The sequence below is a fragment of the Vulpes lagopus genome, chromosome 5 (genome assembly GCF_018345385.1).
Source record: "Vulpes lagopus strain Blue_001 chromosome 5, ASM1834538v1, whole genome shotgun sequence".
NCBI classification, from domain to species: domain Eukaryota; kingdom Metazoa; phylum Chordata; class Mammalia; order Carnivora; family Canidae; genus Vulpes; species Vulpes lagopus.
The window spans coordinates 119,932,828-119,960,803 of record NC_054828.1 but is presented as its reverse complement, the minus strand read 5'-3'; the positions used below and the strand labels follow the sequence as shown (position 1 = coordinate 119,960,803).

At 41.2% G+C, this 27,976-nt stretch overlaps 1 long non-coding RNA gene across 1 annotated transcript in view; it reads left to right on the top strand.

Moving 5' to 3' along the window:
• Window positions 1-318: 318 nt before the first annotated feature.
• The window catches only part of LOC121491464, a 32,576-nt gene continuing 4,918 nt past the window's right edge, over window positions 319-27,976 (top strand). Inside the window, exons 1-2 of the long non-coding RNA XR_005987989.1 lie at window positions 319-438; window positions 19,398-19,453. This is a non-coding gene — a long non-coding RNA (uncharacterized LOC121491464). The remainder of the gene's footprint in view (window positions 439-19,397; window positions 19,454-27,976) is intronic.

The window sequence follows — 27,976 nt, the reverse complement described above, 5'->3', positions numbered from 1 at the left end:
AACCACTCCCTCATTCCAAATGCCCCAGATGCCCACCCAGATAGCAGCGCCACTTCAGTGTACTCTGAGGTCCCACTGTCTGTCATCCGTGTCCCCTCCACTGCTAAGGAGCGGAGAGATTGTATTCTCTGCTGTTCCCTCTGATTGGAGTGGTATTTAATTTGTCCCTGCCAAAGAGTTATGTTTCAGTCAGCTGCTTTTCTTCATTTTGGCAAATCCTGCTTGATATTTCTCAATTACAAACTAATGACTCATATTGCAGCATCTTCTGATTTAAAATTAGCACAGCAGATTGGATTTGTTAAATCGAAGAAGGCTGGAAAAGCAAGCTAATCCTTCATAGCGGTGACAATCTCTGTAGTCTGTGGTGCGATTGGCAAACTGAAAGGCAGAGGGACCTGGAAGAAAAGTGTTTTTAATCCATTTGGAATTTTACGGGTGAGTCTGAGTTGGGTGAGTAATTATGCTCCATAAGATTCTGTGGGCTGTCATGACACTTGTCAAAGTAGCCTTACATTATGCGACAGTAACACATTAATCCCCCAAATCTCAGGGCTTATGACACAAGGGTATGTTTCTGTGCTCACGTGGCATGTCCAACATAGTCCGAGGGGGAGCCCAACCACACAAGGACCCAGGTGGGCAGAGGCTCCCTATCTGGTCTTTGTGGTGTGAAGAAAAGAAAGTAAATAATTTCACATGGACTTTTTACTACTTCAGCCAAGAAATGACAATTGTTACTTCTGCTCATATTTCCTTGGTCAGAAGCAGTCACATGGTCCACCTCAGCTGAACAGAGGAGAAATACAATTAATTCCCTATGAACTTGGAAAGAGAAAGGACCAGATATTGGCCAATACTGGCAATGTCAATACATCTACCCTCTGGTCATCAAGTGATTCCTTTACTTTTGTTCCCACACCGGAAGTACTTATCCTCTTGGCCACAGGAGAAAATCCCAAATCTCATTCATTCATCACAAATCTGTCAACATCCAGGATGTCAGGGGCATAAACAGTAGTTTCTACATCAGGTCTGGGCATTTTTTTCTCTTGATCCAAAGACTCATGTAGTAAAAAGGCAGTGTGCATTCAGGGAATAGGGGGAGGGTTACCATAATAACTATTGCCACGTTATAAGCAAAGAATGAAAACACTCATCAGGCATTGAAATGACAATTCTGGAATCCAGCTAGGGCAATATTCTACAGCCCCATAACCTGAAGAAGTAGAATATTCTCTAATTAGGTTCTGATTCTGCTCTCTGCAGGAACATACTTGAGTTCTTTGTTCTCTTTGGCTTCTGGGTCTACTCTCTGGAAGGGTCTTTTCCATTTTTAGCCTTCTTGGCCACTTCTGACATGGGCACTGGGTGACCCATCCTCTTTATTAATTTAGTTGTCCTTATTATTTCTGCATTTAAACTGGCCGACTCTTTCCTGAGCTGTCTTTCCAATCACACCTTGCCAAAGCTGCCACTTTTGACACATTATTAACCTCTTTATTTCTCACTCCTTGTCCAGGAGCCATGATTTCATTAAGTTCATATCATAATTGTTCATTATTTTACCAAACATTTCCACATTGCATGCCACGGATCACCATTTTTTTACCACCTCCGTGTCAGTAAATACAGAGGGACCTCAGGGGCTTCCTTGTACCATCTGATCTGTAAGCCAATGCTACTGCTTGAAGGTTTTTCTACTGATCTTCTTGTTAATTGGTTAGCAACCTCCTACTGCTAATTTTATAATAACCAGATTAGAGTAGATTATGCCACAATACAATTTATCCCTATAATCTTAGAGGTTTGATACATAATGTTTGTTTCTCGGCAAACATTAATGATAAACATTTGTTTATCATTTCATGATAAATGCCAATAACTAACTACTTGCTAAATGTTGTGCAGATCGTATAACCCAAGGCACATTGTGTTGGTGTCCCTGGGTCCAAATGAAAATGAGGAACAACAGAGCTAACATTTATGGAGCACCTTATATGCTCCAGAAATCTATCAATGTTTACATACATCAACATAAGTAACTTACTCAACGTCAGTGAGTCAGAATTGGAAACCAGTTCTACCTGGTCGCAAAACTCATGCCTTTAATCTTTCCTTTCACTCTTTCAAATTTCTACATTTGCCTTTTTGTAGTGGTTGGCACAGGAGAGAGGGTGCCTTAAATAAGTGCTTCTAGCACCTTCATGTGCACACATATCAATTGAGGATCTAATTAAAAGGCAGATTCTGATTTCTGGTGAGAGGCTGGTGATTCTGTGTTTCTAACAAGATCTCACATGATGCCAATGCTTCTGATCCATGGACCACTTTTTGAGTAGCAAGATTCTGGAGCATTTTTATAATAATCAGAGACAATCTTATGGGAGACAAGCTATCCAAAGCAAAGTCTTTTCTGATGATCTAGAAAGATACTGTTTTAAATCACACTCAATCCAATCACAAATATCTATTAGATTCCCATCACTTGCTACCAGAAGGGTTACACTTAACAATTTCCGTTACTTCTCAATAACACAGCTGATAGTCAACTGGAAGATTTAAATAAGGCCTCACAAGAGTTAAAGGATTATCTTCCCCTTTGCAAAGGGTTAAAAGGAATTAAATGAAGAGCAATATCCAATTAAATAGTCTGGCTTATGTATTATAACTCCCTCATATTTATTCTACTATCAACTGTATCCCTCAACCAGGATTCATATGTCATAGGACAATAGTCATCTGTCCCCCAGACAACTTCAAAGAGTCTTCCCAGAGCTATTTCTGAACTACTTCTCTGGCTTCATCTCCTGTACCAACCCACCTCTACTACACACCTGAGGCCTAATTGTCCTATTTCACTAGTAATTTACATTTGCTACAAGATGCCAAGCTTCTATACCTCAGTTTTTTTGTCCCTTGACAAAGTTTTCTCTTTCTCTCCCTGACTAGACTCTATCCAGGCTCCTCTGAGTACTTTCTAGATGAAGCCTTAATCTTGGCCTATAGAAATTTAAGCAAAACACTAACATAGTTTGTAACAGCTCAGGGCCACATCTCTAGCATGACCATGGCCTCCTTTAAAGCACCTGCCTGAGAAAACTTAGGAATGTCAATAGAATTCACTCTTCTAGTCAACACCTAATGATAGGTCCCCCATCTTCCCAGAAATTGTGGGAAAGTAGGAGTCTGACTTCAATAAGCAACTGGTAGCAAACTCAGCTGGGTTTCACATGGACCAAGCCCTCCTTTCCACTTTTTGTAACTCTTCACTTCCCTGACTCTACTGACCCTTCGACTCACCCCCTTCCCTAATCCTTCCTTCTGCCTTTAAAATGTCTGGTCACTGCTGTGCAGAGGGGAAGTGGGATTCAGATAATACTGGACTCTCTTCCCTCTTGCAATAGTACATTACTGATTGAAATATGTCCACCTTAGCTCGTGTCTGACTTTGTTTATCCCTGACACCCTCATCCTAGAAATCTTTCTTCACTCTATCTTTTTCCCAACTTTAAGATCCTACAAATATAGCTTAAAAACTCTCACATCACTGTCACTAAGTCTCCAGCCTGTGTCTTTCTCTGTATTCCCAGATTACAGAGTATAGAGCTGATAATCTATCTCAGCCCTTACTTACCTCCTGTGTTTTGCTAGGGCTTGTTTTGTCTACTCCACTGGTCAGTTAGCTCTTTGAGATTAGGAACTATATGTGATTATCTCTGGATGAAAAGCCTAGCTCGGCTTTTTTTGTTGGTAGTGCCCACCATTAGCAATATTGTTTGTAGCTTTAAAGCAAAATAGTTTGGCCAAATGTATAGGCTCCTGTCTCTAGCCTCTGGTTTTAATAGAAATATAAAGTCATTTATGCCTTACTGTGGCAAAAAGCTATAATAAAGGAAGATTGTCTCCTGAGAAGGCATATGCTGAAAAAAAAAAAAAAAAAAAGAAGGCATATGCTGAGGCTGGTGTCTCTCACTTGCATTGCTATCCTAGAAGGCCCACTGGGTGAGACTCAGTGACTGGATAATTTTACCACCTTTCTGCCTATCTCAGGTAAGGCCCCTCCATGTAAAACATGCATACCCAAGCACAACACATGTTACATCATTGCATCTCACCATGCCCTCGTGTACACATCATATACCACTTGCCAACTACATGCAGTTAGTCGTATGCAATGCAAATTGTGCGTACATATATACTGGGAAGAGGAATAAATTGTGATATATTTGAAATACGTTGTCAATAATTATCAACAAGGATGCAGACTACTATAATCAATGTGTTAGTTAAATAGAAATATTGAGGTAGAATAAAATCAGCAAATCTGCCTTTTCATCCTGAATTCCTCTGGCCCACTCTGAATCCTGACCCTCCAAACCATTCTTGTCCTCTTTGTGTGTTTGAAAGTAACTTGAATTCTCCCATATATATTATTTCAGTTATATGTTTATTCAAATATTTTCCTTAATTTTAAACTCTTAACAAACAAACCCAATATTCAGGGCCCTGCCCAAAATATACTAAATTCAGAAATTTCTGAGAATCTCAGTCCACTGGGAAATGAATTCTTAGAGTGTAAATTAAATATCCATTTAAATGATTCATGATGTTTTCATGTTAGAGCAGTCTGATTGAAAGGCCTTGAGTTTAGGATCTACGTCTTGTACGTAAACACTTGGTGCTTAATGCGGTACTGCACATATACTAGCTGCTCAGGACATCTGCAGGGATGTCCATCTATGGAAGAGGAATGTGTGGCCTCCCCCTCTATCATGGAGTGTAATTCACTGGCCCTTCGCCATAGGACCTTCCTTCTTCAGACACCCTCTTGGAAGAATAGGTTATTAAAGCCATAAACCCAAGATCATAAATAACTTACCCGAGTCCCAATAAATCTGTATTTCATATGAAGCATGTTATTTTTGACAACAGGCCCAATTCCTTTGGAAATCACGTAGTAAGAAATAAGGGAGGTATCTTCCACAGAATCACATAATGGTTTCACATAAGGCTCGTGTCAGTCCTCACTCAAAATATAACACATTAGCCAATCAGATACCACAGTCTTGGTGGCTTCAGCCCTTGCTACAAAAAGCTCATTTTCTTTCTCTCTCTTGGGGCTGGAATTTCCACTGCTCAAAAGCCATTTGTCTTGAAGATTTCATTTTCAACATCAGCATAGAAATTAAAAAAAAAAAAATGTCGTTTTAGCCCTGCACAAGATTGAGATAAATCAGGCTTTTTAAAAATGTCTTTGGGACTTCCTGGCCCTGGTGACCCTATAATGGTGGGTGTAGGGGGAGGGCAGCTATTTAAAGATGCTAGGTTTCCCATGACTGAGGACTATCGGCACATTTAATGGCTTTCTGGGCTTTCCAAATGGACCAATTGGTATCAGTTGTTCCCAGAGTCAATTTAACTCTGGGAACAATTCACTGGACTCTGATATTGGAGTGAGTTTTATACACTTTGTCTTTGGAAAATGACCTTTAATGCCAACTCCATAGTCAGGAAAAAATCCAGATGTTCCTAATTTAATTTATTCTGAAGTATCACAGACCATTTATCCATTTATTCATTGATTTAGCAAGTATTTACTGAATGGATACTTTGTGCCTGGGGGCTATAGATACAGATACAAATCAAGGCTACATTTTTTGGTATACAGGGCTCCAGATAAACAATTTTCTTTATGACCATTTAAGTCACAAATATCAGCATGTAAGCAGGACCTGAACACACAATTGCATGCCATTCCTTGAGAGAAATACCATGCTGGCCAGTGAAAGATACTTCTCCCCAGATTCCCTCCCAGAAATCTCAAACCAGGGCCTAGCCATGTGGCCCTAGGACAACTCCATCCACCAAAATGGAACTGCTGGCCTGAACTGGCCTTTGGCACTAGAGGGAGACTTAGAAAATATCCAGGAAGCCACTCCAAAATCTGAGGCTGCTTGACATGCAGGCTGTGGTAGGCACCCCCTTTGCCTGGGTGTGGGGGTTGTGTCAACATCCATTGGCCACTAGGTTATGATTTCTGGTCTTGAGATCTTCTGTTGTGTGGAATGTTCTTCTAACTCCACATGCCATGTAATATAATAAGTTCAAGTGAGTGTTATAGATGACATCATAAGGGCATATGCATGATGTAGTGGAAAGGCCAAAGAAAAAAATGGTCCCCATTTGATCAGCCTAAAGAGAACAAAGTAGAAATATATTGATGTGATTATACAGTTGGGGATTTATTTTCCTGAGATGTCACTTAAGAATGATTTGGGGAATTCTTTTGTTTGTTTCACCATGCTAATCCGACGTCTATAGAAACTTCAGCATTGTGAATTGACAATCTGAAATGGTTGACACTGGAAATAAGAGATTTGGATGTAGAGAAAATTGCACCGTCCAATATGTTCACCACTTACTAGAGTGTATGGTGCTGGAGAAAGTAACTCCTTTAAGTCTCGGTTTCCTTATCTATAAAATGGGAGTTGTAATGCAGATTTCAGTGGGTTATTCTGAGGCTTTAATCACAGAGTAATTTGTAAAATCATGCCCATGGCATACAGGTTCATTTGTTCTCAGAGTAAAAGCAATTACAGAAAATATGCAAAAAATAAAATATTTCTAGAGAGAAGATCAGCTCAGTCTAGGACACGAAATTTTCCTACAAGCTTATTATTTGAGGGGCATGGCCCCAGAATGTTAGATTGCAGGCCCTTCAGTAAAATCAGGCTAGATCAACCAGTTAGCATGGATTTCCAGACTGGATATACATTTTCTAAAAGTTCACTGGGTTATCAATGTCTGTTTGAGCCTCTGAATTTCCTCTGTGTCTCAGAGATTCAGGCCATATTATGGACTGAATGTATCCCCTCAAAATTCATATACTGAAATCCTAACCCACAATGTGATGGTGTTAGGAGGTGAGGCCTTTGAAGATGATTACAGGAAAGTGGAGCCCTCTTGAATGGGAATAGTGCTCTTACAAGAAGAGACACAGAACTTGCCCTGGGGGATCGCTGGGTGGCTCAGTGGTTCAGCACCTGCCTTGGGCTCAGGGTGTTTTCCTAGGGTCCCAGGATCGAGTTCTGCATCAGGCTCCCTGCATGGAGACTGCTTCTCCCTCTGCCTGTGTCTCTCTCTCTCTCTCTCTCTGTATGTCTCTCATGAATAAATAAATAAAATATTTTTTTTAAAAAAACTTGCCCTTTATCTTTGCTCTCTGCCATGTGAGGATACAACTAAAAGGTGGCTGTCTGCAATCCAGGAGGCCTCATCAGATATGGGATCTGTCTTCATCTTGGACTTTGCAGCCCCTAGAAATGCAAGAAACCAATGTTTGCTGTATAGTTCACCCAGTCTATGGGTATTTGTTATAGCAATTTGAACTGAGACCTCATGACCTCATCTAAGCCTAATTACCTCCCAAAGGTCCCATCTCCTAATACCATCACATTGGGGGCTAGAGCTTTCACATATTATAAAATTTGGGTGGCACATTCAGTCCATAACAGTTTCTAGGTACTCAGACCTGTGGAAATGAAGGTTCCTGGGAATCAGAGGGGTTGAAGAAAGGCTGGCCTATTTGACTTCTTTCTTTCCTGAGACCTCAGCAAAACTCCCTCAGTGCCTGCCTCTGCCTATGGAAAGGCACTGATCCCACTGATAAATGTATCCCACTGATAAATGCTTGAAACCCCAGTCCCTCCAGATTAGCCTAAGGACATAACCTATCACTCTCCCAACTCTTTTTAAAATATATTTTAGAGAGAGCATGAACAAGAGGAGGGGCTGAGGGAGAGTGAGAGGGGAGAGAATTTCAAGCAGACTCCCCACAGGGCCTGACATGGGGCTCAGTCTAATAACAATAAGATCGTGACCTGAGCTGAAATCAAGAGTTGGATGCCTAAAACCGAATAATGAGTCACCCAGGCATCCCAGTGTTATTTATTTATTTATTTATTTATGTATTTATTTATTTATTTTTAGAGAGTGAAAGAGTGTGCACACACATGCATGTACATGCAGGTGTGGGAAGGGGCAGAGGGACTGAGAGAGAGAATCTTAAGCAGGCCCCATGCCTTGTGCAGAGCCCTACACGGGGCTCAATCTCACAATCTAAAGGTTGAAGATGGGCAAAGGGTCAGGGGAAATAGATCAGAACCAGAAAGGTGGGAAAATAGGACTGTGTTTGGGAACCATGGAAGAAACTAACCTGACTCAAACTAGGGATAAGCCCATAGAGGATTGAAGGGTACTGGGGAGCTGGGCAAGTGAGAGAGGTCTCTGGAAATAATATTCCCACCCCAGAGTTGGCCTCAAAGCCCTATTCTCCCCTGGGAATTGCCTCTTAGAAGAGAATTCAGGAAGAAGCCATCTTTTTAGCACCTCTTGATTTTGCAGTTGGAAGCCTGAGAGCAAAGCACAAGGAAATTAAGAGAAATGTTTTGCACATTTGTATAGAAGGGGCCACTGTTTTGGAATAGAAACATCCGTTATAATAAGTCTGCACACAGAAACAGATGGAAGGAGATAAGTATCAAGCTCTTGCCTCCAACTCTGTCAGCCAAGAGAAAAGGAAATTTGTGTTGTTAGTTATGGAAGCTTCCTCAGATCCAGGCCAGCACTGAGTTTTTGCTATTGAGTTACTTCCCCTGTTATCAGAGACCCTTCATTTCCTAGGATGCAAATATTTTGGAAGAGAAAACCCCTTTAAAGCAAAAGAAAGGGAACTATCATTTTTATTGAAAGACTCTGCCAGACTTATTTGCATTTAAATGTTCATGCTCATAAAAACCTTGAGGCAGGAATTATTACCGTCTCTGTTTTTACAAGAAGCAGGCTCAACACTGAAGTGACTTATCTCATATCATACAACTTTATAAGGGCCTGGCTTGGAGTTGCTGAATGCCTGGATCCACGTTCAGCACTTAGACAATACAACCTTTCAGGCTGTTGGCTCACTCTCTCCAAGTAGAAAGACGCAGGGGCAAGAAAAAGGAGAAAGGACATAAATCTGTAAATAAAGTTACAAGTTAGACCAGATCATTAAAGCCTATGATCATAATCGAGTCTGGTGTCAACTCACCAGATATGGGAAGTGCCGGGGTCCAGAAAAGGACCTTGTCACTCAGCCTCCATGGCAGTTACCTCAGTGTCCTAATAGACGCCTCCTATAGTAAGGCTGGATTTTTAGCAAACAAAAAGCTATGCAGATGGCTGGACTCAGAACCCTTTGTGGCACCTCTAAGCTCCAGGTCTCTGTGGCCCCTACCAATAATCCAACCCATGTCTGTGTGTGTATGCATGTGTGGTTATGCCTGTGTGTGTTGCAGAGCAGAAGAGAGTGGATTGGGTCCAAGGACAGCAAAAATTATGTTGCACAGTGTTGATAAATAATAAGGGTTGATGGATATAACTCTAATCTTTTATACAATGTAATGCTCCACATTGAGGATAGAGCATTGAAAGAACACTGAAATTGGGGGTATGGGTGAAGTAATAATGATAAAGACGAGCATGAAAGAAAACACTTATTAACTCCTAGGACTACTGAGCAGCATGAAGCCCATGGGCCTTGTTGCTCATGCCTATGTTACAACATGAAGAGGTGATGGCTGGTGCTCTATCATCCATTTGGGTCATGAGGACAAAAACACACCTTGGGTACTGTAGAATGTTCTTTGGGCTCCTGAAAGATCCCAAAGAACTGGAATGTTAATGGCACTCTCTTATGGGATCTTATGGCACTGTCAGGCCACCCCTGGATTGCCTCAGACCCTCCTCCCACTCCCAATCCCTCCTCCATCTAGGTTCTGTGCAGCTCCACTCAGCACCTGGCTTGCTCGTATCTTCCAATCATACCAAATTGAAATCTTCTGTTGACTTGCCTGGCTACCCCACCAACTATGTGCTGTCCCAGAAGGCTGGGACCTTCACAGCTGGACACCTCTGTTGTCTCCCGAGTTACCTGCCACCCAATAATGTTTATTGAGCAAACAAGTGAGCGATTCATTGATTGAATTAATGGAAGTTTTGTTATCAGAACATCAGGGGTACAAGAGCATGGGAGGTGTTCTAGCTAATAGAATCCTGCGGATGTGGACAGCTGCAAAGAACAGAACATTTTGGGTGCATTATGGGCCAAATTCATGCTATGAGGGGCCTTCTCTGTCCGCCAGGTCCCTCCCCTCCAGCCCTGGAATACACAGCAGGAATCGTTGATGACACTGACTCATTCTGGAATGTGAGGTTGGGGGGAGGCTGATCAGGGATGAGCAGTTGATGAGGCCACCTGCTGGGGCTGTTACTCTCTCCCTTGGCTTCCCATGGCTTCCACCCAGGAGCTGCCCTTGCCGACCTCATCCTGCCCTCTCTGGCCACAACTGATGATCACACAGGCTCACTTCTTCTCACCTCTGGAAGGCCTGGGTAAGAATCTGTGGCTCCCTTCCACAAACAGACTATCTGCCACGTCCCTTGAGGGCCTTAGTCAGCAGCGTGGGCGTTGTTCATCTTCTTATCCACCGCCCAACCCAGGACACAGTCTGTGAAGTGAAACACGTCGGCCCAGGGGCTGCCGCTGTGGATGGAGTGTTTTCTTTCCTTCACACCTCTTTCTCCTTAACCTCTGGTCTTTGGCCTTCTCCTCCACATTTCTTGCCATAGACCTCTCACCATGTGTCTCTGTTTCCCCAGCTGCTCCCTGAGAGTCCTGAGCGGTGAAGACATCTTTGGTGGATCCCTAGAGGAATGGCTGTGGCTCCCCCTCTTCCGTTCTGACATCTGGGGCACAAGAACCTTCTTCCCCTCGTTACTTAGGTGACTCCAGGGACTCCTAAACATTTCTGAGCCTCGAGGTACTAATTTACAAAATGGGATTGCAAAGGCTGACTGTACAGTGGGCTGCTGCTGAGGAATATGATATGGAGAACGTAGAATGGAAGGTCTTAGAAACTACACATCATGACAAGAAGGTCATGACCATGTGTTCATTATTTATAGGTCCAGGAGAGAAGAGGCAGGGAGGGCAGAGGTACACAGATGCCTGTTTTCTACCATTCACCACTACCTTCATCTCTCCTCCCTCATCTTCTTCTCTTTGCCTTCCATCTGTCTACTCCTTTCCATTTGTAGCCATCTGCCAGGTATCCTGGGAGGGTTGACCACTGCATGTTCTGCACTGCGTGTGCTGTACTAGCCTCTTCCCTTCTATAGGTCAGGCCTGCCTGAAGTGCCCGGTGAGATCCAGAGACCTGGAGGAGTCCCCCACCCCCGTTCCCTGCCTTAGTGCAATGGCCCTGAGGACTAATGTCGCTCCGGGAGTAGAAGCCAACCAGAGGCAGTGCAATGAACTACTGACCTCCGAATTCTAGCTGAGGTAATTTGATAGCTCCTTTTTTCCTAGACAATTCACTGATCCTAATTTTTCTTCCCTTCTTTTGGTGGTTTACAGAGGAGTCTCCTAATCTGTACCCAGCAGAGATTGAGGGAATGACCTCCATCCCATTATGCTTTCTGGGCTCCTTGCTTTGTCCAGTCATGGCTTCATGGCAGAGTAGGTTTGGAGACCTTTTTTGAAGGTGGCTTCTGACCCATAAGGAGAAAGTAATGTTTCTAGGTGATGGAGTTATGGGGAGGCAGAAGGGGAGCAAATCCCTCCTATGAGCCAAGCTTGCCCTCAATCATGCTATTTCTCTTTCCCAGACTTTTAGCTTTTAGCTTTTAAGAATATCAGTACTCCCAGTTACTCCCATAGTCCCCACATTGGGGAACACCATTCATTCTTGTCCGCCAACGACATCCAAAATAGGACAAGACTTTGTCTACAACTTTTCTTTTTTTTTTTTTTGTCTACAACTTTTCTGTCCTCACTTTTCCACCAATAAGAGGATGACCTATGACGGGAAATGCATCCAAGATATTCTGAAGCCAAGTGCTAAGTATCTATATTCTGTGGTCTCTGAAAACCAAGCACCCTGCCATCTTAGACTGAAAGGGCTAGGATATAGGGTAGGGGGAAGAAAGCTTTTTGGTAGGGAAGCCCCTGGCTTGTAGCCCCTATAATTCTAACAGTATGCCTTTATGCTGGATATCTTTTTTCCTGTTTGGCATGTTTCCAATCCTCAAGGTATTTTCTTTAAATAAATTGTGAAAAAAATCACTTTGCAAATTTTAACAACTAAATATTGAATCCTTAGTGTGTTTGAAAGCAAATGTTTTAAATCAAGGTTTTGAGTGGATAATGGTTTATAGACTCACCTTTTCCCCACTTGCCTTCCACAAAACCATCTTCAATTTCCTATGAAGAGCTGGGAAAGTAAACATCAGCATATTCATTTAATTTCCCTTTGGCTCACCAGGCCTTGTTTCTAGAAATATCTTTGATTCCCTCTGACAACTCTACTATCTTTCTATTTCCCTAATCTGACATCATCCCTGAATGTTCCCTCTTAGCCCTCTCAACTTACATCATTACATTTTTCAACTTGTCTCTACTGGTATTTTAACTCCTCTTTTGATAGTTTTTCTGATAGTTTATGTGTTAGGATGATGAGGAGGAGGATGATAATGATGGCGATGTGGTGGAGTGGGGAGAGACAGAGAAAAAGAGAAGGAGAAGAGAGAGAGAGAGAGAGAGGAGGGAACTTGTTTTGTCCTTTCAACCTAGGAGTACATGTGGACCTGTTCATTCATTTGGCATACTCACTAACTATTGCATAAATTTACATGACTCATAAGTAAATCTATGAGTTGCTATATTTTGGACATTTATTCAGCCTCCAGATTTTTCCTCAAGATCCTCCTTCTCCTCTTCCATTTATCTTTTTGGAAAGTAGAGGTTTCTTACATTCCTGGTAAGAGCAGTCCTATGTTTTAGTTGGTTCTGGGAATCAACTCTTCTTTCAAATCATCATATGTAAGTTGAAAGGTTGCATATGATGATCTCTGAGGTCCCCTGTATGAGACTATGAAAGACTAAATTAGATTGTAATGCATTAACGGAGTAATGTAAGGGAGGACCAAAGAGAAATCAAGCTCTATTAGACATGTGTTGATAGAGTCAAAATGGCTTAGGGGAAGAAATACCAGAGAATAGAAAAAGAGGGTTAGAATTTTAAGCAAGGCATTAAAATATGTCTCAAGACACTGATGTCTCTCCTTTTCTCAATGCTTTATTAAGGTAATAAAACATTTCAGTGCCAGAGTATGAGCCTATGGTGAGTAGAAACTGTGTTTTATTCATCTTTGCATTTCTGGCCCTTATTGTAGGACCTGGCAAGAGATACACGCTTAACATTATCGTTGCACATTTCCTTTGTGCACAAAGAACTTACTAAGCATTCATTGTGGAACAACAAGGTTGCCACATATGTCACAGGAAAGATTGCATCATACAGCATAAGGGGGGTACTATTAACATTCAATGCAATGGGAACAGTGTCTCCGTAATTGGTGTCTAACCATACTGTAGTATCCATGAGAATCAGTCAAGACATAAGTCAAGTTCCTACTCTTCTGGAGCCTACAGTTGTTTTTTTAAAAAAGATAAACAATACACTCATTAACAAATAAATAAATCACATAAATTCAGATAATGAAAAATGCTCCAAGAAAGAAAACAGGATGATAGCATCAACAGCAATGGATGCCTGGGAGAGGGGCAGGGACTGGCTATGTATCTCCTGGAGTCTGGAATGACCTCTTTTGTGGAGGGAAACTTGGAGTTGAAACAAATCATTAGGCAGAGGCAGGCATATGTTAGCTGTTTCACCACGCACAACGTTACTAAGTAGATATAAGTCCTCTTTTTTATGGGAAAAGACCCATCCCCAGAAAGAATTTTGCTTAAAGTCACACAAAGTAGTAAGCAGCCCAACAAGAGTTTGTGCCACATTGTTCAACTCCAAAACCACTACGTATAAACCCTATATTACGTTGTCTCCTGTAGAAGAGAAAGTGAGTGGAACAAATATCTTATGCATCTGTAGTCATTTTTGTGGAACACCGAGGTGGCTCAGCGGTTGACCATCTGCCTTTGGCTCAGATCGTGAACCCATGGTCGCGGGATTGAGTCTCACATCCGGCTCCCCGCGTGGAGCCTGCTTCTCCCTCTGCCTCTGTCTTTGCTTCTCTCTCTTTCTGTGTCTCTCATCCATAAATAAAATCTTTAAAAAAATAGTCATTTTTGTGAACTTATTTCTAGATGTACAGTACTGGTCTACAAACTGGGTGCTTTGATACCTTTTTGTGAGATGTCTAGGATGAAATCCTTAGCAATATTGATGCATGACACAAACCTGTCTTCAGCAATTTAGATTTTCTATTCTTTCTAGGTTCAACTAAGATGACTCTTAAAAGCATAACACAGAAAGATTTGATCAGGAATCAGGAAGACCAGCCTCGGTTCTGACTTGACCACCTGTTATCTCTGGGACCTTGGGCAGGTGCCTTTTCCTAACTGAACTTGAGTTTCTGTATCTGAAGAAGAATAATTGCCCTGCTTATTTCAGGACCATTGTAAGATTCTAATGTCATAACAAATATGATAATGTTTTAAAATGTACAAGTATAAGTAATTTTTATTGTATTAATTTGGCAATCCTTAAGGTAATACAAAATATCAAATTTCATATTCCTTTTCTTACCAAGGCCAAGATCTTTATGGGGTAGAATCTGAAAAAAATTGGGAACATATCAACATAACTAGGTCTACCTTCCAAAATTAAGCAAAGTCACTTTGTAATTGAAGTATTTTTCATGACCAGGAAATAGTGTTACATTAATTAGCCAAATAATTGATCCTGGAATTGCTATTTGGTTGTAAGTATCTGAATTATTAAAATAATTTTCCCATTTATAGGCCTAATGTAGATGTGTTGTGAGTCTTGCCTTGGAGATAGATATTTTATCTCCATCAAGACTTTTGTCCTAGAAGAGAATTTTGCATTGGATCTGTTGCTGAGATTGTGGCATGTGCTTCTCTTATGCTCCTCACTGAGAGTTTACTACTGCTAAAGTAAGTCAGTCCCATTTTTTCATGCTTCTTCATAAATACTTTAGTATTAATAGTAAAAATCATAATAATCTGGCTTTTTCATGTTCATAGTGTTTTTCAGCAGAGGAACTGTCTTCACGCACATTTTCTTCATGTATCTTTAACACAAATCAGTGATGGACATTTTAATTCTCATTTTCAAGATTGCAAAAGAAAGTTCAGAGGTACAGTGACATAATTAAGGTGGCACAGCTAGGATGGGCAGAAGATGGCCTCAGACAAAAGGCTACCAGTTCTCTGAGTCCAGCCCACTACCCCCACACATATTGATGTTGAAAGAGCTTGGCCTCGGTTGGGTTTCAAACAGACATTATTACATTAATATCTTTAAGTATCTTAATTAGGTCTTTCAGGAAGGAAAAGAAATTATTTGGTCACCAAAAACAGCTTGAGGATTCCAACTCGAAAGAGTGAGTCTGTTTCAGATCACTAGATAGGGTGGTGGCTCCATTTGGCCAGGAAACTTTAACATAAACGATGAACCATGTGTAGCAGGGGATGCTTGGATAAAGCCCCTGGTCTATGAGGAAATGTGACTGTTCGTGGTATGTGCACCCAACACCTACAGCAAACACTCCCACGGCCACCAGTGTTGGATTCAATTAAACATTAAATTCATCATCTTTAGCAAGGAAAGAGAACAGCAAACAGTTGCTCTCTCATGGCTAAACACCCCTCGGATTTGCTGGCCTTTGATTTATTGGAAGAAACCTGCTGGGAAGAACATACTGTGTAGCTGATTAATGTCAGCTTCTGTCATCAGTTTCCACTTAGATTCTTGGCCAGCCCTGACATCTCCTCCCTTAAGGATCCAGAAGAATTTGAGGGCTGATCCAAGAGCTTTACTGGCATGGGATTTGCAGAATGTGGTGTTTGCAAAATAAGGAAGATGAATGGAAGTGGAATCCCATGTTCTCCACTGGACTTGTTTCTTTAATTCATTTCTCCAGAGGCCCCACTCCATGCCAGGACCACACTAGCAAGGGGACGGAGGCAAGTGTGTTCCCAGGCCCCAATACAGATGTCTTGCATTTCCTGTGCTGCTTTATGTGCTGGCTTCTTGGAGCTTGTCAAACTGGGAAGGGGTCCGAGGAGGAATGTAGTACACATTCACCATCAGAACCTTTACCAGAACCCCTTGGACAAAGCCTGCAGAAGTGGGCCCACAAAGAGCAGACCCCATCATCCACTGAGCAGTTAAGACCCAGAGAAGACCTGCTGCTCCCCAGGTGAGGCACACAGGCCTGATGTTTCACAGTCACGCAACACCAGTTTGCTTCCCCCAGTGATCAACTATGGGGCAATGGCATTGTATTTAAATCAAGCAGAATTTCCTATATGTGTTCTTCTTGGTTTTCTGTTGGAGGAAATACCCATTTTTTGAGTTTTAAAAAATGATTTTACCTTTTTTCCTTTCCTCTAGTATGCAAAGGATCTGGAAAGAGGGGGTTATTTTAACAAGACTCTAAGCCCTCTCCTTCCTGAACTCATTGTTGCATTCAAGACGGAAGGAAGGAAAGAAGGAAGGAAGGAAGGAAGGAAGGAAGGAAGGAAGGAAGGAAGGAAGGAAGGATTTCAATTGAGAAAGAAAAATCTGTTCTGGTCATCTGTTCATGTTTGACAAATCATCACAAAACCTGGCAGTATAAAATAGCAATATTTTATTATATCTCACGGTTTTTTAAGAGTCAGGAATTTGAGAGAAGATGGGATAGACAGTTCTGGCATTGAGTATCACATGCAGTTGTCCTCAGGAGCTAGAAAAGTAGGAGCTGAAGCGAAGCCAGTAGGTGCATGATGGGGTTTCCCTTCCCCTCTCTCTGATTCTCCTTATCCCTCTTCATATAATCTCAGGAACCTTCATTGTGGTCTTTCCACGGAGGTAATTTGGGCCTCCTTATAGCATGGCAGCCTCTGGAAAGTCAAAGTGCTTACATGGTGACTAAAGGCTTCAAGAGTGTGTATTCCAGGGGGCTCAACTGTTGTGCTATTTTTAGTATACTTGTGTTTGAAGATGAACAGAGGCATTCAAGATTATTTTTAATGGCTTGGAGTTACTTCCTTATCCTTTTACTAGTCAATCATAAAGATTTGGTAGGAGGTGAGACCAAATTACTTCTATGTTCCTCTTCAGATCTATTTGTCTACTGTTGTTGATTTTAGTTATTCTGACAGGTGTGAGGTAATAGTTCATTGTAGTTTTCACTTGTATTATCCTGATGATAAATGATGTTGAGCATCTTTTCATATGCCTGTTGGCCATCTGTATGCCTTCTTTGGAAAAATGTCTATTCATGTCTTTTGCACATTTTTTAAATTGGATTATTTATTTTCTGGGTGTTGAGTTTTATAAGTTTTTTTCATCTATTTTGGATACTAGCCCTTTATCATATATGTCATTTGCTAATATCATCTCCCATTCCATAGATTGCCTTTTTTTTTAATTGTTTTCCTTCACTGTGAAAAAGCTTTTGATTTTGATACAGTCTCAAGACTTTATTTTTTGCTTTTGTTTCCCTTGCCTCAGGAGACATACCTAGAAAGAAGTTGCCATGGTAGATGTCAAAGAAGTTATTGCCTGTGCTCCCTTCTAGGATTTTTATGGTTTCAGATATCACATTTAGGTTTTTCATCCATTTTGAATTTATTTTTGCATCTCATGTAAAGAAAGTAATTCAGTTTCATTCTTTTGCATGTAGCTGTATAGTTTTCCCAACACCATTTGTTGAAGGGATGTTCTTTTTCTCATTAGATATTTTTTCTTTTTTTTGTCAGACTAATTGACCATATAATTTTGGACTAATTTATGGGTTTTCTATTCTGTTCTATTGATCTATGTTTTTGTGCCAGTAACATACTGCTTTGATTATTACGGCTTTGTAGTATAACTTGAAGACTGGAATTATTATGCCTCCAGCTTTACCTTTCTTTTTCAAAGTTGCTATGGCAATTTGGGGTCTTTTTTGGTTCCATACAAATTTTAGGATTGTTGTTCTAGCTCTGTGAAAAACGTTGTTGGTAGTATAGACATTTGGATAGTATAGACATTTTAACAATATTTATCCTTCTAATCCATGAGCATGGAAGTTCTTCCCATTTCTTTGTGTCATCTTCAATTTCTTTCATTGGAGTTTTATACTTTTCAGAGTATAGAGTGGCTAAAATCAACAACACGAGAAACAACAGACATTGGCAAGGATGTGTAAAGAAGGAACCCTCTTGCACTATTGGTGGGAATGCAAACTGGGTACTGTCACACTGGAAAAGAGTATGAAGGTTATTCAACAAGTTAAAAAATAGAACTATGATGCAGTAATTTCACTACTAGGTATTTACCCAAAGAATACAAAAATACTAATGCAAAGAGATACATGCACCCTGATATTTATAGCAGCATTATCAACAATAGCCAAACTATGGAAACAACCTAAGTGTCCATTGACTAATGAATGGATAAAGGTATGAGATACACATTCTCTCTCTCTCTCTCTCTCTCTCTCTCTCTCTCTCTCTCTCTCTCTCTCTCACACACACACACACACACACACACTATGGAATATTACTGAGCTATAAAAAATAATGAAATCTTGCCATTTACAATGACATGGATGGAGCTAGGGTATGATATGCTATGTGAAATAAGTCAGCCAGAGAAAGACAAATACCATGTGATTTCACTCATATGTAGAATTTAAGAAACAAAACAAATGAGCAAAGGGGGAAAAAGGAGAGAGAGACAAACCAAGAAACAGACTCTTAACTGTAGAGAAAAACAGATGGTTACCACAGACAGGAAGTGGGGGGGGGGGGTAAAGTAGGTGATAGGGTTTAAGGAGTGCACTTGTGATGAGTACTGGGTGTTATATGGAAGTATTGAATCACTTTATTATAAACCTGAAACTAATAGTAGGCTGTATGTAAACTAACTGGAATTTAAATAAAACTGAAAAAAAAAAAAAGACTTACCTGTCTGGAATCCTATGAAGTATTGTTACTAGGTGTCTCTTCTTAAAAGTGAGACAATAGTGACTCTACTGGGACACCTGAGTGGCTCAGCGGTTGAGCATCTGCTTTTGGCTCAGGGCGTGATCCCAGAATCCCAGGATCAAGTCCCACATTGGGCTTCCTGCGTGGAACTTGCTTCTCCCTCTGTCTGTGTCTCTGCCTCTCTCTCTTGGTGTCTCTCATGAATAAATAAATAAAATCTTTAAAAAAAAATAGTGACTCTACTAATGCTTACTGAATGTCAGGTACTGTTTTGTATACTTTTCATGCATTGAATGATTTAATTATTACAAATATGCTAGAGATTGGAACTATTTTTTTTCTTTTGCAGATGAGAAAAAAAGAAGTACAGAAACATTGAGCAACTTGTCAAAAGTCACACAGCTGGTAAGTGGCAGAGCCAGGATTTAAATTCAGGCAATTTGATTTAAGAGATTATCTTCTGGGGTATCTGGATAGCTCAGTCAGTTAAGCATCTGGCTTCAGCTCAGGTCATGATCCTAGAGTCCTGGGATGGAGCTGTACATCAGGCTCCCTGCACAGTGGGGAGCCTACTTCTACCTCTCCTCCCCGCTCATACTCTCTCTTGCTAACTCTGTCTGTGTCTCTATCAAATGAATAAATAAAATCTTAAAAAAAAAGACATCAGTTTAAGCTGGTTTCACATTTAAGTCACAGAGAATTTTTGACATGTTTGTTCTTTACATGCACAAGGGATAAGACCTCTTAGACAAGCATCTGGAAATCTAACTGAAGAAACAAGCAGCATGTGACAGATCTTAATAAGGACTCCAGGCAAAGGTTATAGGAGCCATAAAAGGAAGAGAACTGGGAGTGAGCTGAGCTTCCCTTTGGAGGAAGAAACTTAAAAGGATTCTTAAGAACAGACTGAGGGGGGCACTTGATTGGATGAGCACTGGGTGTTATACTATATGTTGGCGAATTGAACTCCAATACAAAAATACAAAAAAAAAAAAAAAAGAACAGATGAGCATGAGAAAGATGGATTTGACAATCTAGGTGGTGGGAGGAACTTGCTATGCCACATAGCTGGTAATATTGCCAGTTTCAGTCTTAAATTTCTTTGGGTCCTAACCATTAGATTGTCACCCTAAGGGAGAAAAGGGGACAGTGCTCCTCCATAAGGTTGGGACAGAGATGAGAGGCCTCTGAAACCCAGAGTACTTAGTCTCTTTCTGGACTCCCCAACAAACTGCATAGAACTCCTGAAATCAGATGACATCTGGCTTCCTCTGGGGAAAATGGCTGTGGAGCCAGAGCCTTGAAAATAAATTAGTTTCCACTAATTCTCTGTCCTCATCTTCACCTGCCAGAGACTGAAAACCCTCTTTTTCCAGGCAGGAATTATTAAAATGGAGAAAGACGCCATTTCCCTCAGACCCATAGTGTCACCCAGCTGCTGCTAGGTGGACCTTGAGCTCAGGAAGCAAAGATCATACCCACCTTCCTCACTAATGTGTCCCCAATAAGTGACATGTGATCTGTATTCAGTAAATATGTGTTAAGTAAGTGAATGAGTGAAGTAATTGATGAATAAATGAACAAGTGGGATTTCTGTGTCTATGTTTATCAGAGATATCCACTTATTATTTTCTTTTTCTAGTGTCTTTGTCTGCTTTTGGTATCAAGGTGATGCTGGCCTTATAGGATGAATTTTAAAGCTTTCCTCCCTCTTCTATTTTTTGGACTAGTTTAATAAGAATTGGCATTATCTCTTCTTTAAACGTTTGGTAGAATCTTCCTGTGAAGTTATCTGGTCCTCAACTTTTGTGTGTTGGGAGTTTTTTGATTACTGATTCAATTTCATTGCTTGCAATCTATTTTAGTGCTAGTATCTATCTATCATCTATCTATCTATCTATCTATCTATCTATCTATCTATCTATCTATCTATCCATCCATCTATCCATCTATGAATGACAGAATATTACTCAACCATAAAAAAGAATGAATTCTTGACATTTGCAAAAACATGAGTAGACCTAGAGGATATAATGCTCAATGAAATAAGTCCCACAGAGAGAAATAAATGCTGTATGATTTCACTCATATGTGGAATTTTAAGAAACAAAACAAATGAACAATCAAAAAATAAAAGAGAGAAACAAACAAACAAAAGAGACCTGAAGAACAAACTGGGGATTGCCAATGGGGAGGTGGGAGAGTCAATGGCTGAAATAGATAAAGAGGGTTGAGAGTACATTTATTGTGATGAGCACTGAGTAATGAAAAAAATTATGAAAAGAAACAGGTGAATTTGTATGGGTGGGTTTGGAAACCAACAACAGGAATCGGAAGCATTATAATGAAGATGAGATCATCCCTCCTATTACCTAAAAAGGCAAGTAGTCTGAGGTGAGAGTCCTGTGTCCAGAGACCTGCCTTTCTCCTGAGTGATACAATTCCCACTTCCCTCTAGAGGCATTGAAACAGTGTGTTGGAACACTGAAAAGACCAACCAATGTAAAATTTGCTACACTTAATTCTGAAACCTCTTTTCCCAGGTACTCAGAACTCAGGTTTGAATCTATTTGGGGGTAAACTGAACTCTAGAATTATCACAAACATACAGCTCTGGATGGTCCTTGCTGTTCCTCCTTGCTTAAATTTGAAGCATTCTTACATGGTACCAAAATCAACTCAATGTGATGTTATCTTTGTCAGCAGGTGGCTTAGTCTGAATGCCCCAATAAACAGAAAGCTCATTAGCCTTTTGATAAACTGCTCCCTTGTTGTATAATAGCATTTATTGTAGGAAAGGATTTCCCCAAAAGGAAACAAGCTGTGATCTCCTGGTGAGAAACATTAAAGCAAACTTTCACCATCTCAAAATAACTCTTCAGAATGAATTAAGATTCTGGATAAAAAACTAGTTTGCCCCAACTACCAGTAAATGATAATTTTTTGATGACTTGGGAGATCAGAAAATTTAAATGTGGTCTGGATATTAGATTTACTGAAATGGAAAAAAAAAAAGAGGTAAATAATTGACTGGAGAATATGGGTTTCCAAAACAGAATATATGGTGTATACAAAGCAGGATCTTATTTTTACAAACATAATACAGTTAATATAACAATAAAGTATACCTAATAATAAATATGTTATATGTATATCAACATATACATATGTGTTAATATGTACATATGTTGACATATGTACATGTGTATATATACACACACACTCTGTACACACATACACAAACACAGAAGTATCCCCTACCATGTTGAGGGTAGAACTCTTTCACATGATAGCAATGTAATGATTCCATTGTTTCTCTTTACCTGACTCACTGATGGAAACCCACCCATTTCTGCATACACCCTCATACACCCATGATGCTGTCAGTCCTCTTTATACTCTTCCTGAGCCAGCAATAATATTGTGTTGTTCCTCTGTGCAGAAAAATCCTCCCTTAGCTTTTCTACCATCCTGCTCAAGACTCATGAAGCCTTTCTAGATCCTCTCCATCAGCCATCTGCATTGCTTCTGTGATTCTTTGTCAAGCTTCTCCCTGCACAAGTTTCACTCTGCCTAAGAGTAGAGATTTGCTTACAGAATTGCTTTTACAGATTGCTTACAGAATTGTGATGTATCAGAGAGAAAGCAAGTTAGAATCAGGATAGCCAGATGTAAAGTCTAAACTGTACTTCCATCAAACTGTTGGATTTTAGGAAAACTTTACAGTTTCTATAGTTTCTACACATTCTAGATAGTGATGATAAGGCCAATCTGGCACCATTTATGAAGTTCTTGCAAGAAAATAGATGCAAAAAAATGCTCTGAGATGGCCACATATCATGTGTGTGGATATAAGAGACAGTGGCTGCAAAATGTGGAATGAGGCTGGGACTGTAGTCATAGCCTGAGTGACCTTGAACATGTCTTTCCCACCCTGCTCCTCAGATTCTGACCTAAGATCAGAAGTCAGGTGCCAGATATTAGGAGCCAGCAGGTGACTCTGGAAGCTTACCAGGGACCTAGTGAGGTGGATAATCACAGAGTCACAGATCATTCCCCCTTAGATTTTAAAGTCAGCGCAGGTGGTCAAGAGCAAATCCTGAGAAAAACTTACCCTGTAAATAAGAAGTATTTAGTTTTAAACAAGTCTTGATTTGAATTATAATTCTGCACTTTTCTACATATAGGCCCTGTGCTAGAAGCTAAGGACTCAGAGACACTTAAGACTTTGAGGGCCCCCAAGGTAATAGGGAGACAGCCTTGACTATAAAGCCAGTGAGAATCTAAAGAACCAGAGTTGGATTTGGCTGAATATCCTATTCGGTTACTAAGTGCTGAGCTGAATGGACTAAATGAAAGCTCATGGATGCCTTTCACATGTCATTATGGCATCCATGTAATGTCCATGATAGCAGGCCCTGTGCTGAGTGGTTTGCATGTGATCTTATTTAATCTTTCCAACATTCTTGCAGAGTAGTTTCATAGTCCCTATATAAAGTTGAGAAACAGGTGGCTCAGAGCAGCTTGTTTTGGTGACACAGAAACATTTCCCAGTGGCTTCACTTCTCACTGGTCTGCTGTCTCAGGTCCTTTGTCCTCGTCCATCCTGGTTCGCTCCCTGTAGGCCAACAAGACTGTCCGATGATTCTGTCTCAGGAAGGACACTGGAAGCCCAATGCTGTCCAGTTCCTGATAACTCTGGGTACTGCTACTCTACTAAGGCACAGAAAAGATGAACCTAATTAGAATGTGGGCCAGTGTGATAGTCTTACTATCCCTGATTTCACATTTGGAATTGCTTTCTCAGATGAAAATCAGGAAAATAGACTCAGAGCCACAGAACTAAAATGAAGGCAAGATATCCCATGGTCATCTCACCTGCTTCTTGATCCAGGTGCCTCGATTGATGGCAGTTCTTACTCCATAGAGGAACAAGGAGGGCAGGTGACATGGTGGCCTGTGGACAGCCCCAGCGTGCAGTCTCTCCTAGAGCAGCTTATCTAAAAATAACAGACTGGGTTTTCCACCCTACTTCCTCCTCAGCCACATCTGAGGCCTGGGGAAAAGGTGAGAGGCAACATCTCTGACTTCGAGGATCTCACTCCCTATGGAGACAGAGATGGTACCAGAGGTATGAACTTGACCAGAGTAAGTTTTGGCAATTCAATGTGAAGTCCAAACTCCTTCACTGGGCAGTCAATGCTTTCTACAATATGACTTCAACCCACTTTCTCAAATCATACACTCATTTCTACCACCACCCACGAAGTACTGTACCTGCCTGAACTGTTGGCCATCCCCTAAGCAAACCAAGTCATTTGTGGCTGAGCATGCACCATAGCTACACCCCACCCTTCCCACCTGTCACTGTACAAGACCACTCACACTCCAGGATCTGCTTCAAGTCTGTCTCTTGCAAAGAGGTACCGGGAGCCACACATAGAGCCTCAGCAGGCAGCCCTGCCTCCCAGGCCCTACCAAGACGAGAGGGAGACATGGGCCAGGACTGTAGACCAGCACTCCCATGCTGCCTCATGGACTCACTGAGTATGCAGGCTGGGCCATTCGTTCAAGAGCCTCCAGCAGCAGCCCGTTCACCGAACCAAGAGGCAATAGTGGGCAAGCAGGAAAGGTGTCCAAGTTAGTGGCATCAGTGGGAAGACAGGCTGGAGGTGCTGGATGCTGAAGCCCGCATGGGCCTCTGTCCTCTACCCTTAAAGCCGCTGACCACCCAGAGGAAGTGAGAACAGAGCACAGAGAGCAGTATGTCCTTACAGTGGGGCAGACTCTGGGGATGAGGTCAGTGTCTGTTGCTCCTCAGTGGTCCTGCTCGTTGACACTGAGAGAACATTTTGTCGAGGTTTATTCAAGTTTCTCTTAAAAGCCATGTGCCTTAAATGTTATTTAAGTCACTGGGTAGAAGGATACTAGGCAGCCCAGAGTGGGAGCAGAGCTGCCCCAGCTTTCTCCCTGAGCCTGTCTTGACGCAGCAGATGAAGCAGCAAGGAGTGTCTCAACAGATATGGCTGAGAATGTTCCAGAGGCCTGCCTGCCAGGCTTCTACATTAACCCTTTGTTCTGCTACTCATAAGTGACCGGACCTCAGTTTCCCTAAATCTCTGAACTGAGTGCAGAATTGAGTTAGATCTATCATAAATCCTGAAACATCCTTCTAACCTGGAATGGAGACTCTAAAACATAATGAACGAATTCTTTTGGCATCAACCTCCAAATGGCCGATTTTCTCATTAAAACCAGAGAATGGATCATTTTAAAGAGATTATTTCCCCCGAAAGATAGTAATCTGCAATTTAATATTACAATATCATTTCTTGAAGTCAGTGGTTAGAACAGCTGCTCAGAGAAATTATTAATTTCCTGCAGTGAGCTGTGATCGGGAACTCACTGGCCAGAATGTCATTATTTTTTAAGATGTGCATTATGCATAGAAATATTGCCTCGAAACTCAAATGCATCGTGATAGTGCTTAACTGTGGGCCATGTTGAAGAGGAGTGATTTAGTGGAGTTAGATTTTATTGTGTTGCAGAAACACATGGAAATTGATCAGCGGTCAGGCTAAGGCACACAGAGTAAAATGCACACGGCATTTTAGGTCAAGTATTAGCTTGGTCACTTCTTCGGCTGACTCTGTTAAATCTGGAAAGTCATAGAGGCTAGCATTGGGGTCATTGGGTGTCTGCATTCTACTCATTCACTCCACGGGAGGCCTCCTGTTTTTCTTCCAATGAGGCAGGCCGTCTCAGCCGTGGCATTTGATATTTTGAGCCAATTCTTTGTTGTGGAGACCGTCCTATGTATTGTCAGATGTTTAACAGCATCCCTGACCTCTACCCACCAGATGCTGTAGCACACTTCAGTTGTGACAACTAGAAATGTCTTCAGAACCTTCTTTGCCAAATATTTTCTGGAGGTCAGGGGTTGGGGCAACATCACCTCTGGTAGAGGATCACTGCAAGAAGGGAGATCTGTATCCATTTAACTGGAGGTCCTTCTGGAGGCCAGGGATGGACCCAACAACCTCCCACCTATTTCCTAGCTCCAGCATCCCAAAGTTAATCTAAAATAAACTTATTTCATTGTTTATTCGGTTTAGTTACAAGCTGATTTCCAAATGAAAAATTGCTCCATGCTTTTCCTTTTTGCAACTTACAATGAGTAATGGACAACTTTTAAACTTCCTTGTAACTCACGAGAACAACAAAACATACACAATTTCATTCTTACAGGGTGAGTAGTTGGCTTTAATAAGATGATATTTAACAACTTGCTGAAAAGTGTGCTATTAAACAGTGAAATAAATACCAGTGCAAGCTACCTTTGATGTCACTTATAAAATAACCATTTTATCCATTTTCTTGGATATCTTCATGCTGATATTCCATTTTTCCATCTCTTCCCATTCCATGTAGGCCCCCATAAGCCTCAGACATTATGTTCAGATGAAAACCATTCTCTCAACAGAGATGCTAGGTCTGTCTTCACCATGGCCCTACCCATTAGTCTATATTGCCTCCCATTCAGCTCCAAATGAGTCAGCTATGAGCTTCAAATTTAAACAGACCTGGCTTCTAATGACAATTCTGTCATTTACAAGCTATGTACTTTTCAACAAGACACTTAGCCTTCCTGAGCAAACATAGTAGACATTGTCTATTTTGGGGAGTTGTGCAAAATTAATGAAATAATGAGTAAGAAGGCCCTAAACATGTACCTGATACACAAACACACACACCCTATGTTTGTTTCATTCAAAGGGGGGTCACGCTAGTGTAATATGGAACATGTCTATGGGGCATTTCCTTCATTGTGATGATGCCCAGCCATGATTCCCAGGCCCATTTTCTTAGCTCCTCACTTCACTTAGATCTGTACCTGAGTTCTTTCGCTTCAAGGCTCCATTTGGAAGAACAGCATCTCCGAGCTGGGTTCCCCATGGGGCTACTCAGAACAGTTGGAGGGAACCCACTGGGCCAAACAGTCTTTCTCTAGAACTTGCCCACTGTGTGTCCAGCTTGCGTGGGGATTCCAACACTAATGTCTAAGTGATGGATGATGGTGCTCAGTAGGCTAAGACCCAAAGCCAGCCCTAGGTGAGAATGGCTAAAATGTTACTCACTGTTCGCCTCCATGACCACCTGGCCTACCATCCATATAGATTCCAAAAGAACACTGGAAAGGATCTTTAACTTGGGACTCAGTGAAGATGACAAAAGCATTGTGAAGAACTGAGCCCTTACCATAAATGAGACTGGACATGAACTCATGAATGGAGACAACTCATGCATCATATCTGAAGTAGAACATTAAGAATTCTAATATGGGCTTTGAGACTCTGCTTATTGCAATTCTTTTTCTTTTTTTTAAAGATTTTGTTTATTTATTTGAGAGAGACAGAGAGTGAGACAGCATAAGCAGGGGGAGGGTCAGAGGGAGAGGGAGAAGCAGATTCCCCATTGAGCAGGGAGTCCAATGTGGGTGGGGCTGCATCCCAGGTCCCTGGGATCATTACCTGAGTGAGCCAAAGGCAGATGCTTAACTGACTGAGCTAAAAACAACAACAACAACAAAAACAAAAAAAACAACAAAAACAAAACTGACAGCCATCCAGGCACCCTTGCTTATTATAATTCTTATGTGACCCTCTAGCTAGAGAGTTGGAGGAACTGGAACTTAGCCTCTTGGATCCCTCTTACTAATCCTAGGTTCTCTGTTCTCTGCAATGTTACTTTTTTATTTCCTGGTTACCGCTTGCAGAAAATCTTAATTTTTTACTCATTCTTCCCCACACCAAGAAATGTCTTTATTGATTGATTTCCATAGAGAGTCAGTCCCTTTAAACAGCTCTACCCAAGACCACTGCCCTCTTTTTGGATTAGCCTCAGCATGGGCTTCTTTTATTTATTTGG